Below are 16780 nucleotides of genomic sequence, written 5' to 3'. Positions count from 1 at the left end.
TTGATTTTTTTTTTTAGGTTTGTCTTTTAAACTGGAAATTTTATATGAATGTAAGTAAATTGAGAATAAAAGCACCGAGTTTCACAATTTGCAGAGCACTCTTCTGTTACCTCTTTTATTTTATTTTAATTTTTAAAAAATATTTCTTTTTTTTTTTAGGCGAGGCAACCCTTGGTTGACCTCACAGATTGCAAGAACCTTGTCAGGCTTACAGGCCCTTGTTTTTTACACCTACAGCACCTGGTCTTCCTAGGCGGTCTCTCATCCAACTACTAACCAGGCCCGACCCTGCTTAGCTTCTGAGATCAGACGAGATTGGGCTTGTTCAGGGTGGCATGGCCATAGTTCTGTTACCTATTTTAAAGACAAGTCACTGCGGTAAATGATAGGATTGTTTTTTCAAAAGGTGTGAGATCCAGCGTCCTCAGTGGTCACAGAGCAGACCTACGACCAGAAGGGGACCCTTTTACTCCTGGTCCAGTGTCCTTTCCTCCAGATACGCTGCCTCCCTGAAGCTCCGGGACAGCTTTGCATCAGGGTAACTGAGTTTCAACAGAATAGACAGTTCATGTCGGAGCAGTGGTTCTGAATCCTCAGTGTTATTTCCTGAGATTTTCTTAAATGTAAAAATGCCTTTTAACAAGTTCGAAGGCCAGAGATTGAGCAGTTGAGAACAAGGTAGAAATAAAGCTTTAAAGACAGGGCTGTCGGCAGGAGTCTTGGAAAACGTGTTGCAGGTCGCGTGGGAAGCGGTAAGCCTTTGTGTTCCTGTGTGCTGGATTCAGGCACACTTACTCGGTCGTCATGTTGAAGTCTGTGTGACTGAGTCCCCACCCACAGTCATACTCTCCGTCTTGTTGCTCCCTCCCTCCCTCCTTCTTCTCACCACCCTCTTTCCCCACGGCCACCACAGCCACCACGAGCAATCACCCACACATTAGCTCTTGGGGCTACTTCCCTAAAAGGATATGGGGCATGTGGTGCTGGCTATAGACATGGTAACCAAACTCTGTGGGTTCTCTCCCTGTGCACCTCGTGACATTCGCCAGACTGCAAACTAGCAATAAACTGCTTCTCCTGCTGTCTAATTTGTCTGCAGTTCCTTTCCACTTCTGTATTTAATGGCGTATCTATGATCTCCCAGTGCCAGCTGAAGAGGATACGCGATAGAGGCGTATCCCCATCGAGGTTCCAGCGAGTTGGAGCTGTTAAGAACAGCCGAAAACGAACTACAATGGCCAGTAAAATAGACAAGGTCATCTTGTGGCAAAATTTGTGTTTATGAGTTTCCGTTTTTATTTTTCGATATCTGCATATAGTCCTTTTTAAATCCATGGGCTTTGGGTAAAAGCATGGGTAGTTTTATGTGTCACCGAGTACCTGGCTTGTGAGGTTCAAAGGTTGTTACTGTCCAAGGTATCCCCTTAGATCTTATTTGGGTCACTTCACAGGAACAATGTCCAGATGGATTTTCTGGCCAAAATGGAGTCAAAATGGTAACCAAGCTTGAAAGTACGGACAAGCCCTAGTACACAAGTGTGTCTTCTTCAGAAGTTTGAAAGTTAGTTGTCTGGGACTCTGAATGTATTTTCTGTAGAATCAGTGTCATGAATGGTGGTTAAGTTGCAAGCTCACCCATGGAACATATTTAATATGCAGTAACCTGAAGTATTCCTATTAAGATCATATGAAATTTCCCCGTAGAATTACTATACACAGTGATGATTGCTACATATGATATGTAATATTACATATAATAGTGACTTTATGAATAAAAACCATCTGAGTTTGATCTGGGGTATAGTATATTTGTGTAGGTATACAGTGGGGGTATGGATATGTATTAACATATCCTCTTCCCATGCAACCCTGGCACTGGACTTGCTTTCTCCTCACTGCCAAGTAAGTCTGGATGGACCTCCATGGACTGTGGAGGATATGATGGATTCGGGGTGCTGGAGGCAGAGGGCCATGAGGAATACGATCAGGCTGGAGTTTCTGGGGCTGGAGCGCAATGACAGCGCCCAGGGACACTTCTTGGGTCTGGCTGTCTCTTTATTACCCCTGTTTGTTTTCTTCTGGGGGCCCCGGGCATTGGTCTATTTCTTCCTTAGTTACTGTTTTTTTTTGTTGTTGTTGTTTGGGTTTTTTTTTTTTTTTTTTTTTTTTTTTTTTTTTTTTGCTATTGAGAGTTTTTGCCTCTTGTCTACAAACGAATATCCTATCAGAGTCTCCTGTTTTTGAACTAAATATATAGTCTTTCAGAGGTTTTCTAAATTAAATGTTGCAGCAGAGTTATCATATGTTAATTTGACATGAGAAAATAATAGAATCACAGATGACTAATCTTTATAAACTATGAAGGTATTTCAATCTCATTCTCTTCTGTTGTATATCATATGGCAGAAAATAACAGCTTTTATAATTAGTATCACCTCCCTTGGTTATATTTCTTAATATAAGATTAGTTTTCAGATAAGACCTTTTCATGGCTATACATGAAACCATACAGTGAGCTTCCTGCTTAAATTCTCCAAAACCATCCACTGCAGTATTTCAGAGTCCAAGATGTCTTCTGCCAGGAGACCAGATAAACCTTTAAGTCGTTCATCTCCATGGTCTCTTATGGCTCGATTCATGCTTCACACGGTACAAAGGACTAGCAGCATAAGGCAGTCAGAGCACACAGGTCCCGGGGGAGGATGTGAATGGCACCACAGGGCCTGGCCCTGGCAGCGTTGTGAAAAAATAATTTGTCTCTAGAGCTCTCTTCTCCCGTAAATGTCACATCCCCCGCAGTGGGCACTCAACCTATACCCCATTTTTGTCCTCAGCCAAACACTGCCGAGATCCTAGGGCGCTGGGCTGTTCGCTGTGGAGAGCAGGCCTGGGGTGTTTCCACTTAAGCTCGTGCTTTTAAACCGACTTGTGGAGAGCAGGGCTGGAGGCTCTCTGCTCGTTCACATACTTTTGTCCCTGGCTTGACAGCTGCTCTTTCACTTCTCAGCAGAAAGGGGCACCCGTCTACACCCACGCACACACCCACCCCCACCCAGAAAGGTTTGATGTACCACTTCTGAAAGGTTCAGTCTGGCATCATTGTAACCGAGATGAGTCAGGTGGGGCTGGAGGTGGAACATGGCTGTTCCCCAGAACTACAGATTGTTCCATAAGCGCGTTCTGGCATAGTGCGATGGAAGTTTCTGGCATTTTTTTCCCTTAATAATTATGAGCACAGAAGGTGGGGTGGGGGGGGGTAGTCTCACCATAAAAGCTGTCATATGAAACAGCACTTTCTGCTTTTAGCAGATTTTACTCAAATGAGACTTTAAATTTTCTCTCTAATTTACTGGCAGTTCTTCTGAAGAATAATTATTTTTGCCAGAAAATCACTCAAGCACTTAAGCTATTTTTTTTTTTACCTCTGCAAATATGGTACATTCTTTTAAAATATATCAGAAGTGGGTTACCCATAAAATTTTATAAATTTTCTAATACTTTTTTTTTTATATATAAAATGGGTTTCTGTACACTTTCTCATGCTTTTATTTAGAGGATATATTTTGTAATGTAGAGCACTGCTTTATCTGGTCTGGTAAGCTTGATTTTTTTTAACCACTAAGCATTTTTTTTTCTGTATTTAGAAATCCATTGAGTAATTATAAAATCAGTTAACACTTATGTTTACAAGTTAATATATTATCTGTTCTTAGTTGCACTAACTCAGAACCAAAATAATCTTCAACTCTTTACCCTTACCCAATCCTCCAGCTTTAGTCCTGAACCGTGCACCTGAACCCTTTCCTCTCTCCTGACCCTCTTCCCTTGCCTTGGTTCAGGCCTCCCTCACCTCTGGCCTTTTACAGTCGCCAGCAGCCCAGCCTCTTCATTTCCACCCTGTCTTTCCTGGGGTGAGAAATGAAGTCACTGTCTTACTTGAAAATTTTGGCAGCTCTGCACTGCTAAGAGTATAATGTCCAGATTCCTCGGCCTTACCTGACACAGGTGCTTAACGCAGGTGCAGATGCATGAGGTATTTTCCCAGCTCTCCTGGCCCAATTCTCCTCGCTAGTTCCCCCCCCCTCAACCCCCACACTGTCACCACACACTGCAGTCTCCGTCCTTGTTGCTGTATCTTCCTGAGCCACCACCAGTCACCCTCAGTGGAGCACGTGCCTCCCACACTTAGCCAACTTTTCTATTAAATTCCCCTGTTTTGGTACCGTGGGAAGTATCACTATGCCTTCCTGTTGCCTCTGTGAACACATTAACTTTGCCCTGATCCACCTGAGGAATCCGTCTGCTTAGGGGAAAATTGGGACTTGGTTACAGAAAGCTACTAGAACATACCCAGTTTCTGACAGGCCAAAAAGCCCTTTTTGCAGCAAGCTAATCCTTTTCAACACTTAGTAACATTTTATATGAATTAATATTTTTATTCTGTTGCTTATATATGACTTTCTTCTGAGCTAGAATGTGAATCTCAAGAAATATGGGATCTTGTCTTTCACATCTTCGTATCCTCGGCATCTAAGGTACCATGGCGCCTGGCCTCGCATCACCTCGTGGAATCATAGCGTATACACACTAAACTTTCCTCAGTTAAACTGTATGTAGCGCCCTTACCCCCTCCCCTCCCCAGAGGAGAAAAGGGCTAAATTCCTTGCGTTACCACATTGTCCTGATATCCTGATAAAGTGGGGCTACAGTTGAAGGAAACAAAAGAGGTTAAGAGCTGGGCTTTAATATATCTAAAGCTTCGCAAGGTTAATTTTAATTACATGCAGTTTTGCTTCCTAGCTAACTACAGAATTGCCATATAAGAATTGCCAGAAATATTTGTGGAATAAACCACATGAGGGACTCAGCACCTGAGAGTAATCTACCTATAGATGATGGTCGTCTATAAATTGATATAAATTATGTTGGCACTTAATTCATTAAGTGCCAGGCACTGACGGGTGCGGGGGTGATCAGGAACACGTGCCCGTGGTCTCTTTTATAGGAGGGAGACAGAATGGAACAGTCACACAACTGACTCATTTTAATTGTGGAGGAAGTGCTGGGAGGGAGAAAAGTACAAAGAATGTGTCGACGAAGTGGCTTTGAGCTGGTTTGAAGTAGTCCCTGGATGCTTAAGTGAGGCCTGAAGGTTGCGATGGGCGAGACTTGCAGGTAGAAGTGGCTTAGCAGTTTTCAAGAACACGGGAGGCGGATATGGGGAGCATTGGTCTCCAAGAGGACATCCCCTCCTGGGATAGTGACTTCTGGATGCTAATTATTCACTGGTAGAAGGTAGTAGTGCCCCTTGGTTTATCCAGTATTAAAAATTAAGAACTTATCTTATACTAGAATCCCATGATTTGTTGAACAGTCCCGTAATCACTAATCTTATGTATTGTATTATAAAGTGATTACATTTAGTGTGGGGGGAAAAAAAAGTTTACTTTTTCCTATCACTACATGATACAAATACTATAAACATTTTGTCTTTACTCTGCCAATTGTATTTTTAATTGAAATTTTCGCTGAGATAATTGTAGTATTATGTGCAGTTGTGAAAAATAATACAGAGAGATCCCTTGTATACTTTGCCCAGTCCCACCCTCACCGTGTTGTGCAAAATTAGTGCGATATCACAACCAGGATATGGACATCGATACAATGTGCCACGTTTTTCAGATTTCCTCAGTTTTACTGGTACTCATTTACGTGTGCATTGTTTGTTTTCCATAGACTGTTGTATTCGTAATACTATTTTTAATGTGATTTTGTTCTAGTTTTTTTCCCTCAAAAGATATCCCCTCCCCTAAACGTATATCCCTTTCATGCCCTCATATGTTTTCTCTAAGCCTAAGAAAGCAGCTACTTTTAAAAGAAATAGATTGAGAACAATTGTGAGTCTGATGTACTTTACCAGACTGATTATTGTAGACAATTTAGCCAGTTTATAGTTCCTGAGCTGGCTGCCCGAAGATACTCTGGATGGTTTCTAACCAAAAGAGAACCATTTAGTGTCATTCAAAATGGACTGAAGTATCAACAATGTATGAAAAGGCCTGACAGTGATATAAATGTCAAGTGGCCTGTAAATTAAGCAGAGCAGAGTAAGTAGAAAAGTAAACGTACAGGGAAAGTACCAGTAACAAAGGAGGCTTTGAGATTTTTGCTCTTAATCTTGAGTGAATATGCTTCCCAGATGGTAGGAGATTGGCTATCCACTGACAGCCCCTTCCCCCAACCACAGGAGAAACAACCAAAAAATACTCACCACCCTTGGTGTGTGTGTGGGTGTGTGTGTCGGGGGGTGGGGGGTGGTCAGTTGATTTTCAGTGGTCATATGATTTTCACATGTGATCTGGTTTTCAGTGTGTGCTTTGAGTTTTCTAAATGAGAATAAATTACCTTTATAATCAGAAAATACCCTCAATTTCCAGTTTCGGGGTGTAAAAAGGAAAGAAACACTAGACGTATGAAAATAAAAAGAAAGTCGTTTTAGAGTAACTGAGTTCAGAGAGCATAAGGAGAGCGGGAGAGAAGCCAAGACGATTGATGCTGGTCATCAAGTTGTTTGGGGGAGCTGAAAGCACATCGACCCGATAGTCGCCTGGAAAAAAATTAAAAGCAGGAGATAAACTGCCAGGGGACTCTATCCAAGCAAATGGAAAGGACCTGAAAAAAACTAGTTAGGTGTGATTGTCAGATTGGATTCTGGGTAGTGAGAAAAGGGAGCTCTTTCCGTCCAAAATAGCCTCTCTGAGTGGAGGTTGGTCTCTCTCTAATGACAAATAACTGTTGAGTTTCAGCTGGCCTTCCACAACGGCTCTTCATAACTAAAACTTATGTGATAACATAAGAATCGAAGGCAGTTACTTAAACAGGAGAACCTGTTTAACAGACCTAACTGTTAAAAGTGCTGAGGTTGTTTTTAACTTTGTTTTTAACAGCTTTTATTGACATGGTTTTGGTGGTTCTAGGTAAAGTCACAAGATAAGAAAATTAAGTTATTGCTGAACTATTGGGAGTGACAGATTTATTCTATTTGCCAATGTGATTGATACCCATAGAAAACCCGGTTAAAACAACATGAGTAAATGAAGGTAGGTTAGATGGCTGAATAACAAGATGATAGTATAGAGTAGTGTGTGAGCCTATCTATGTAAAAACAGGCAGTGCGAATTTGTTATTTACGCTTGCACGTGTTCTGAGAAAAGTTTGAAAGAGTCGACGCTACTAGACAGTTAACATTGGTTAAGTTTTTTCATTATATCTTTGTATTCTATACAGTGGACATGTTATTTTTGTAATTTTCGAGGAGAAATTTTATAAATGATTGTCTTGTGGTATTTAGGAATGTTTGTATTTTCTAATGGCTACTTCTTCACTAACATCTGTATTGTATACCCCTAGTGCCCTCAGGTTTTGGCTGTTATCTGCGACTCCCTTGCGTGAGCGATATTGAAGTTAGCTAGTACCATCTCGCTCTGCGTAACAACATTTTGGTCGACAGTGGGCTGCAGGTGCACCGGTGGATACCGTGTAGCCTAAGTGCGCAAGCAGTAGGCCGTGCCATGTAGGTGCGTGGAAGTGTAATCTGTGATGTTCGCACAACTAACGACGTTTCTCAGAATGTATCCCCGTCCTTAAGTGGCTCATGACTGTAATCGTTTATCCTCCTTCCTTCCCTTCCCTCTCTCCCATCATCTGATTTGAAGTATTCACAGTTGATATCTGAGGATTCTCAGTTTGTATCTATAAAACCGATAGCAAGATTATTCTACTTTTCAAAAACTTCCTGTTCTGCCTCCCACACTCCCTTTTGATAGTTGTACTGTGCATTGTGCAGTACATTGTCTCCTTTGCAACCATCCTTTCGTCTTAGACCTACTAGTAACTATTAATGCCCATGCCGAGGTCTTTCCTACACCTCTCTAGTCATTGTGTTTGCCGGACACTCATTCTCTGCCATATTCCTCAGGAAGGGTTTATGGAAACAACATCCGTAAATTAACAGGGCGCATTCTTAAGTTTGTCTGCAGCCTTTACATTCGAAGGCCATTTTTGTCTGTATATAAAAGTCTTGGCATCGTATTTTCTTTCCTTAAGCGATTTCAGTATGTTATTACATTGTCTTCTGGTGTAAAGCATTGCTCTTGGGGTTTGACAACCTAATTGTCTTTCCCTTATAAGTGACTTGGTCTTTTTCCTTAGATTCCCAATGGGTTTTTTTTTTTTTTTAAACCTTCTGTTTCAAAGTCTAATCATTTATTATATTTCTCTGTTCCCTTGCTTTGGTTTCCTTCTTCGGGGATCAGCTTATTATGTCTGTGTGATCTTCTTTGCCTATCTGTTTCTTTTACTTTTCTCAAAAATTTTTAAAACTTCACGTGTTTAAAAAGTAAATGAAAAATTATTAAATATAGTTTCAAAAAACTTTAAATGTAATTTCAACTTATAGAATGTTAGAGTACAAGAAACCTATTTCTATTTAATTACTTTTTTGAATTTTTTTAAAAACTCCCCCATTGTGTTTCCTTTAAGACATTAAATATGTTTATTTGCTCTCATATTTCTCCTTGTTTTGTCTTCATTTCTGAAAAGATCTTTTTCATTTCTGTTCTAACTCCTTCCACTTCTCTTTTTAAATCTTTTTTTTTTCTAGTTATCTTGTTTCTTGATTTCTCATTCTCATTTATGTTGTTCTTCCATAGTTTCTGTCATTTTCTTAATTTCTTTCAGCTCGTTGGATCAGTGTTCATCTGTCACAGGCATCTTTCTAGCTTGCTTTCATTTCCCATAGGGATATTATTTTGTCCCTTATTCTCTTTAATGTGATAACACTGTGTGGAAGTCAGCTACCCCTTGTCTGCTCATTTTTAAGTGAACAGTGTTCCCCTGAAGTTTTAGGAAGAGAGGGCTGGATCAGGGGGTGGGTCAGCTCAGGGCTGTCAACCTCTCTCAGTTGTCTTTGTGAAGTGATTTTTAAGACGACCTTGCACTTTCTAAGATCTGCCTCCCCTGTTCCTCCCATGTTACCTTTTATCTCAGCCTCCTCTTTCCTCGGAGCTTTGTCCTAGTAGGACGTTTGGTCGCTTAGCTTTGAGAGTCCATTGGGTCTAGACTTCCCCAGCACCTGGGGCGGGGGCGAGCCTGGCACTGCCTGGGAATTGGAGCCTGCAGAATCTGCTCCCAGCTTGGCTGCTAACCACAGATTGGCCTGTCACACTTCCATTGCCATCAGAGCTATCAGAGTCACCTGTTCAGTCTTGGTTCTACTTCCTCCCACACAAAGTTGATACCACATGGGTCTTAATAAGTGACTCGTACCCACTTTATTGGTACTTCCAGAATCAAAGGGTGCCTCGTCCCTGCGTTTGTCTGAGGGCTTGCCTGTGTTCCTTTTGCTATCCTTGTTGCTGTTTATTTTTATGGAGAAATTCAGAGAGAGTGCAAAACTGCCAGTTGCTGCCACCATCTTCCCAGAATTAAAAAGCCAGAGTAATCTCTCAAAACCATGTCTAGATATATCATTACCCACTACTTTTTTAAAAAATTGAGTCCTTAAGACTCTTTTATAAAAACCTTCAAACATACAGAAGTAGAGAGATTAATATAATGAACCCCTATGTATCCGTCACCCAGTTTCAATAATTATAAACTCATGGCCCATTTTTCTTTCATCTGTACCCACCCCCATAACCGCCCCCCCCCCCAGCTCTGATTCATTGAAGTAAATCCCTGTATCATAACAAATACTTTTTTAAAAGGGAGCAGTCGGGGATCAAAGGAGCTAGAACCACCTCTACTTTGCACTTGGACAAGAAGGTCAAATATCAAGGAGAGGACATGACACCATCCAGGGTCTGGGATGATGTGCCCATCAGCCTGGAAGTACAGAGTACAACCTGTCAGGAGCTGATTTTCGTGGCAACCTCTGCCGGGCACAAGGAGCCACTAAGACAGCGCTTGCCGGTCCTGCCTGAATATTTTTTGCAGCGGAGGACCCCAGTGTGTCTTGATTTGAGAGTGCTTTGTACTGTACTGAGTCTCAGCCCGGCTCGGAGGGCCTCCATGTAAAATCCTTCCAGATAGCCCAGCTGTTGACCTCCTTCCCAGGTTTGTAGGAAAGTTGTAGCGAGCCTGGATCCCATCTCAGATGGAATGTAGGCTTCTCTGCGAATGGACCAGCCACATCAGAAAATGGTGCTGCCTGCAGAAGTAGAGAGAAGGGGCCTATTCTTCCAAGAAATGTTTCTATCACACACAGCCATTCCCTGGGTATCATAGCAGGAAATTACTCATTTCTGGAAACTCATCCATGAGCTTTCTGTTGAGGAGGTCAGAGGGAAAGCAGACAGAGTTCTCCAAGTCTCATTATTTTATTTTCCACTGTCATCCTCATGCTATATCTGTTTTCTTAATTCCAAACTCATAGTTCTCACTTTAGTTCTTTCCGGTCTTTTCGCACTTTCATTCCGTAAGCCCTCACTGTCTGTGGGATTGTGCCGCGCTGCCAGACAAGCGAGTGTCTGCTCCCTTGAGCTGGGGAGGCTCGCCGATCAGCTCTTCTGGAAAGCCTGTCCAGCCCCGTTAAGCGGAAGCAAGAAGTTAGAAAGTGTTCTGTGTGTCCTGTGTACCCCTAGGAGTCTAGGCACACAGACAGTGGTTGCAGGCCACTGTCGTGTGGTGTGGGCCCAGTCTCCTTTCTGACCTTTGGAGAAAGGCAAGGGCTTGGAGAGGGACACAGCAGCAGGCTTCTGAGGTTGCTGGGGTGGAGAATGGCCACCCCTCTCCACCCCAGCCCTCACCGCTGAGCTTTCCTTTCAAGCAGCAGAGCCGGAACAGACTGGGCAAAACAGCTTGGACACAGCCGTCTGATTTATTTCCTCCCATTGACACCAACCAAAGTCGGTATGGGAGGCGACTGGTCAGCAGTGCCAAGAGCATCGCTGTCTTTCCTCTGCACCAGATGCGGCTGCTCCACGGTTATTCCTGAGTTAGCTGTTCTCATTGTTCCTAGCTAACCTTGATGCCTTTCCCTTCTTCCTGAAGAACACTTTCCCCTCTGATCATCAGTACTTTCTAGTCACCAGAGTTCACTGTGGCCCCTGGTGGTCTTCCCGTCGTAAGTGGGAACTCATTGAGGACGGGACCATGAAGACCTTGCCCCATCGACGCTTGGCACAACTTGAAATGCAAGGACAGAAATTGGTAGCAAGTACAATGATGTATTGTGATCTTGATTTTGAAGCTGATCCTTCCTCAAAACTTGACTTTGACGTCTTATGTAAGAGCTCGCTTAAAAGAATATACTTGAGTGGTAAAACCAATTACCTTTAAAAGAATTTTACAGTTCTGACTTTTTGGCTGTCGTGTCCTCTAGTGAACATATCTCAGTGAAATTTTATACCATTTAATATGAGTAATCTTGTAAAGATTGCTTTTCAGCACAGTAGGAAAACAAACATTCTAATAGTGATTTTTTTTTTTGAGTTTATATAGTGCCGTTACATGAAAATGTCATTAGATTTAGCGTTCTAAAATTCTTTCTTTACCCCGATTATTGCTCCATTTGGTCCTAGGGATTTGTTCTGTAGCCCAACTTAGATGTCATCATTCTGCGAGCCTTGAGAGGAAGAGCGTCTAGCTAGTTGTAGTATCTTTAAAAGATGTCACCTCCGCAGTAGCCTCAGTTATTGTATAATAATAGTGGCCCCAGGCCTGTAGCTAGCAATACGTATATGGATTTTGGTTCCTATATAGTTGTAGTTGTGGCATTGAGATATTGAGCAAACCTTCTTGAGGAAGGATTTAGCATCTGTCAGACTTCAAAAGCTTCTAAAAATTGATCATGTTGTTATCAAAGGTTTACTGCCTCCTTTCACTGTATGGAAATTGTATATTTATGCTTTCAGCTCTAAGAAGGCAGATGACCAAAAGATCATGCAGCTGTTGCTCAAGGCTGGACAGAAGGAAGGGGTAGAACTTTTGTAAAAAAAGATCCCATCTCGCTAAACATGCTGAGGAGGTGGGAAGATGTACTAATTTAATTTGTTGAGATACTGCTAGTTTATGCTGGACAGCATTTGAAGTAGCTACTCTCAAAGTTGCTTTTTAATTAAATTTACTAAATAAAATAAAATTTGCCTTAGCTGAAGTTAGAAAAAAACGGCTTTTTTTTTTTTTTTTAAGAGACCCGTTTATGAACATGATGAACGGAAAGAATTTAATGTTTGAATTTTTTTCTTGTATTTTACTACAAGTTTATACACATAAAAATACATACCAGATTAATATGGGAGAGAAAAATTTGTACCAGAGTTACCCTGCCCGCCCTTTCCTTACAGAAGAACAAAGTAACAATATTCATTTAACTACAGGAATACCATTGTAGGTTTTTTAAATTCCCTGTATTTTAATCTCTTATCCTCTTGATCTTTAATTTGCTAAACAGTTGCCTGCATTATCTTCGTAAAGAAGCAGCTCTACCTGATTGTAATGGTTCAGCTATCTCTGAAAAATAGTGATTTATTCATTATGAAATTCAAATTATCAGATGCAGTGCATTTTCTTACTATTTGAATTTAAGGCAAGGGAGGAGGAGCTCTCTGTAATGTACAGTTTGAGCTACAGGCAAACACAAAGTTCCACTGAGCATAGGGGAACTGTTAAGATGACCGAACTAGAAGAAACACCTATTAGCATAGTATATGAGACTTCAAGGCAATGTAATGGGCATAGTTGGAAAATGTAGGAAAAAATACAGATGGATTAAGATTAAATGTTTGTTTTTTTAAAAAAAATGAGGAAGAATACTGAGGAAAAAGACTTTCTACTGTTAGAAGCAATAAAGGAAATTGCAAACGAAAAGATCAATAGGTTTGCATACATAAATATTTAAAACTACTTTTAAACTTTTTATTGTACAGGTAATGTGTATTCACTATAAAAAAAAATTGGAAAACAATAGAAAATAAAAATCACTCATAATCCTGCCATCTAGCAGTAGCAGATCTGTTGTTACTATATTGACAGTTTTATGATCATCTTCCCACACTTTAATTTTCCATACATAAAAATTTTTTAATGTACCAACGGATAAATTGGAAAAGTGGTTTCCAGCACAGGCAAAGAATCAATGGCTTTAAAATATGTAAAGAGCCTATATGGGTGAGAAAAACATTAATATCCTCAAAGATTGGTAGACACAGGACAGGAAGAGACAGATCCCACTCATGTGCCTTGTCCGGCAGACAGTGCCTGCTGCCCAGTGAGGTGTCCTTAGTAAAGTTATGCTTGCTGTGCACGTCAGCAGCTGTTGGCGGGATGGACGTGTCCTACTGTCATCTATGTTTTATTCCAGCCTTTTGAGGCATAATCAAGATACAGATTAAAATGCAGAAAATATTTTTCTTCATTAGTTGAACTTTCAATAATAATGAACTTTCAATAAAAATACATTCAATAAGAATGTATTTTTGAACTTGGGATGGGCAAAGGTTTCATAAGCAAGACACCTAGAAAAAACTAACAATAAAGGAAAAGATTGATAAATTGAATGACATTGAAATTAAGAACTTCTCTTCATTAAAAGACACCATTAATACTAGATCATTTGCAGAAGTAACCACACATTTCTCCCACCCCTGTATACATGCCTCTCTGAGTGTGACTGTCATCAAGAGGTAGAGAATTGCTTTTGAATTTCTCCTCGGCTACATGACTTGCTTTGGCCAGTAATATATTGGTGATCATGACATAAGCAAAGGCATAAAAAAGTATTTGCACATTGGGCCTTTCCTTCTTGCTGCCTTTGAGAATTCTGTAGACTTTACCATTTGACCACAAATGCATATTCAAACTCAGCCAGTATCACATGGAACAGAGACAAGCCATCTCAGCTAAGTCTAGCCCAAATAGCCAACCTCTAGAATCATGAGCAAGGCGATAATTGTTATACGCCACTATGTTTGGGGGTGGTTTGATATACAGCAAAAGCCAGATGATACAGAGAAAGATATTTGCAGCGTTGTGACCACACCTTGTGCCCAGAGTAGATAAGGAACACTGCATATCATTAAGGAAAAGACAGACAACCTAATAGAGAGAAAGTGGACAAAGATTATGTATGATATCATTCCAGCTATATGACATTTCTGGAAAAGGCAAAACCATGGAGACTAACAGTATCAGTGGTTGCCAGGCGTTTGGAGGGAGAGAAGGGATGAATAGGTGGAGCACGGAAGGATTTAGGACAGTGAAAATATTCTGTATAGTACTGTAATGGTGGATACATGTCATTATACATCTGTCAAACCCGTAAAATTCACAACCCCAGAAGTGAAGCTTCCTCTAAAACACTGGAGCAGTGGCATCTTGCTCTAGTGTTGCCACTTGTCTAGGTGTGAGCAGGTGTGACGTAGGCCACGAGTTAACGATTGTTCAGTGCTGATGTTATGAATAAATTGCTTTAAAAAACGAGTGACAGGAAAGTCATTCCGACGATGCTCTCTCTTGCTGCATTCAGATAGGCTTTCTTGAGTAGGAATTTGAAGTTAACACTAAGAATTACATGTCTTCTTAGTGGAGAAAACGGAAAACCACAGGCTGTGGCCTCACATGGATTTATGTCTCTTGAAATCGCATGATAAGACTAGCATATCTTGGCATGGTAGATAGTAAGCATTCACTAAACTGATGATTTTAGTTTTTTTGTTGGTAAGTCCTCTCTGAATTGACCCAAAGAGATTTTTTTTCCTGAAGCCCTGAAGTTTGTTAAGACCTTTGCTGTTTGTTTAGCAGCATTCTAAATTAGCTTTATGTCAGTCAAGTTGCATCTCATTCATGGATTAGGGTATAAAAAAGGTGAGAAATCTTTGTATACAGATTAACCTGCCCATAATGGATGGTGCACATAGGTTTGCGTGTACAGCCTGGTAGTGCTGTTCATAGGCACATTTCAGTGCCAGGACTCTTAACTTAATCCACAGGAAGGAACAAAAAGAAAGATGCAGGCACAGACAGAATTTGGGGTTTTGAACTACTCATTCTGCCTTTCCAAGAGTGATCGATGCCTGGTCGGGGGAGGGGGTGGGGGTGTAGATAAAGTGTCCACTTGTTCAGGGGCTGTAATTCGTCTGTTTTACCGTTCATCCTCTGTAACCTTGATGAACACTCATGTATGTGTTTGTCAAGTAAGAGTTACATGTGACAGCACCTGGCTCATAACCTAGCATCTGTTTATCTGGCTGTCTTCCCCACTGGAAGGCACGCAAGGTCCGCGATGGCAGGCCTGTCCTTGTTCATCTTCCTATCCTTAGGGCCTGCCACAGAGGCAGCGTGCAGTATATAATTGGATGAATTGAAAGACTCATAATTGAATCTAAACCTTGTTTCCCTGATGCACCTACACAAGAGTTCTTTGGAAAGCCACGCGGAAGACCTTGGTCACACTCTTCTTCTCTTGCCCACATGGTCACTTCGTTTTTGTGGTCTTATTGAAGAACTATCTCTTCATAATGCTCTCGGGCATTGGTCGTGTCCTTCATTCCTAGTCCCCCAGGTGGTGTATGGAAGAGCACGTTATGTCTAAAAAGGATTTAGAAAACTCATTTGGTTGATGACAATAATGCAAAAGCCTTGTCTTTGGTTGTAGTAACAGAATCTTGTTCTGCTCTTGACATATTAAAGAACTTCTTAACCAAAAGTAGCTTCATTTTGACATTCTGTTTTCCTCCCATTCACACTCAAAATTATTCACAGAAGTATCATACCAGTTTTTTAAATATGGTTCTCGGTCATTTCGGAGTAGGAATATCGTGGATTCCTAAAGTCTCTCCCTGTGACCACTGAGCTTAGGGAAATTAACCATTTAGGGAGGAAGCTGGTGGTTGGCAGTCTGATTCCCTGTAAAGGAAGGTGTAAACCTTCTACTGCCAGATGTCTGCCAGCTACTTCTGTCCTTGGTCAACTACCACTGTCCTCAGGCAAAGTGCCAGAACCCCAGGGCCTGGAATCCTTAAACTGCCCTTAGGGAAAGCAGAAGGTAAACAAAACAGAAGTGAAAGCAGATTCAGTTTTTTAGACAGTTTTCTTACAGGAATAGTTTTGTGGTTCTCAGCATTTAAAAAGATACTGGTTCCAATATGTTTTATTGACATCAATTACTGTAAGTCTGATTCATTTTCTGCCTATTGATTTCTGCCCAAGGTGAAATTCATGACATTTAACAGAAAACATAAGTGATTTAAAACAAAATAAAACAAAACCGAGATACTATTGAGAACTATAAAAATAAGGTTTAAAGTCAGTGACACTTGAAAAAGCCATTTTTATACCTCTTTGTTAATGATTTGGCTGCGTAACTGTAGAGTTGTTGAAATTAAGTAAACAATGTGAAAGCTCTCTTAAGCTGTCAAAAGATATTGCAATTTATTTTGAAGGTTCTTTATCCTTAACATCAGCAGCTTTCCTGTTACCCGAATATGTCTGGGTGAGTGCTGGGGCCTCTCCAGCCTCTCTTCCTTCACGGTTCCTATATCTCTTTTTGTTCTTTCCTGCCTACTTGTTCTGGTTTTATTTCTCCTTGTTTTTATTTATAACATCTTTTTTACATATGATTCCTTTAGTTATCTCTGATTTTAAATATACTTAAATATCTTTAAAATACCACAAACTCTACGATAAATTTTATGCAAAGTGGATTTGTTTTTTCTAGTTGAGTTATTGAATATCTTTTTCAGAACTAGTTATCATGTGTTTTTGGTCCCATGCTTGCAGA

General features: G+C 40.8%; 1 protein-coding gene and 1 pseudogene across 1 annotated transcript in view; one reads left to right on the top strand and one right to left on the bottom strand.

Moving 5' to 3' along the window:
* Window positions 1–16780, top strand: part of PTPN1 (protein tyrosine phosphatase, non-receptor type 1) — a 67354-nt gene that overhangs the window by 16460 nt on the left and 34114 nt on the right. The gene's annotated exons all lie outside the window — the stretch shown is intronic.
* On the bottom strand, window positions 229–347 carry LOC111743662 (annotated as a pseudogene).

Source organism: Pteropus vampyrus, unplaced genomic scaffold (assembly GCF_000151845.1).
Source record: "Pteropus vampyrus isolate Shadow unplaced genomic scaffold, Pvam_2.0 Scaffold117, whole genome shotgun sequence".
NCBI lineage: Eukaryota > Metazoa > Chordata > Mammalia > Chiroptera > Pteropodidae > Pteropus > Pteropus vampyrus.
This window is presented reverse-complemented; position numbering and strand designations above follow the sequence as displayed.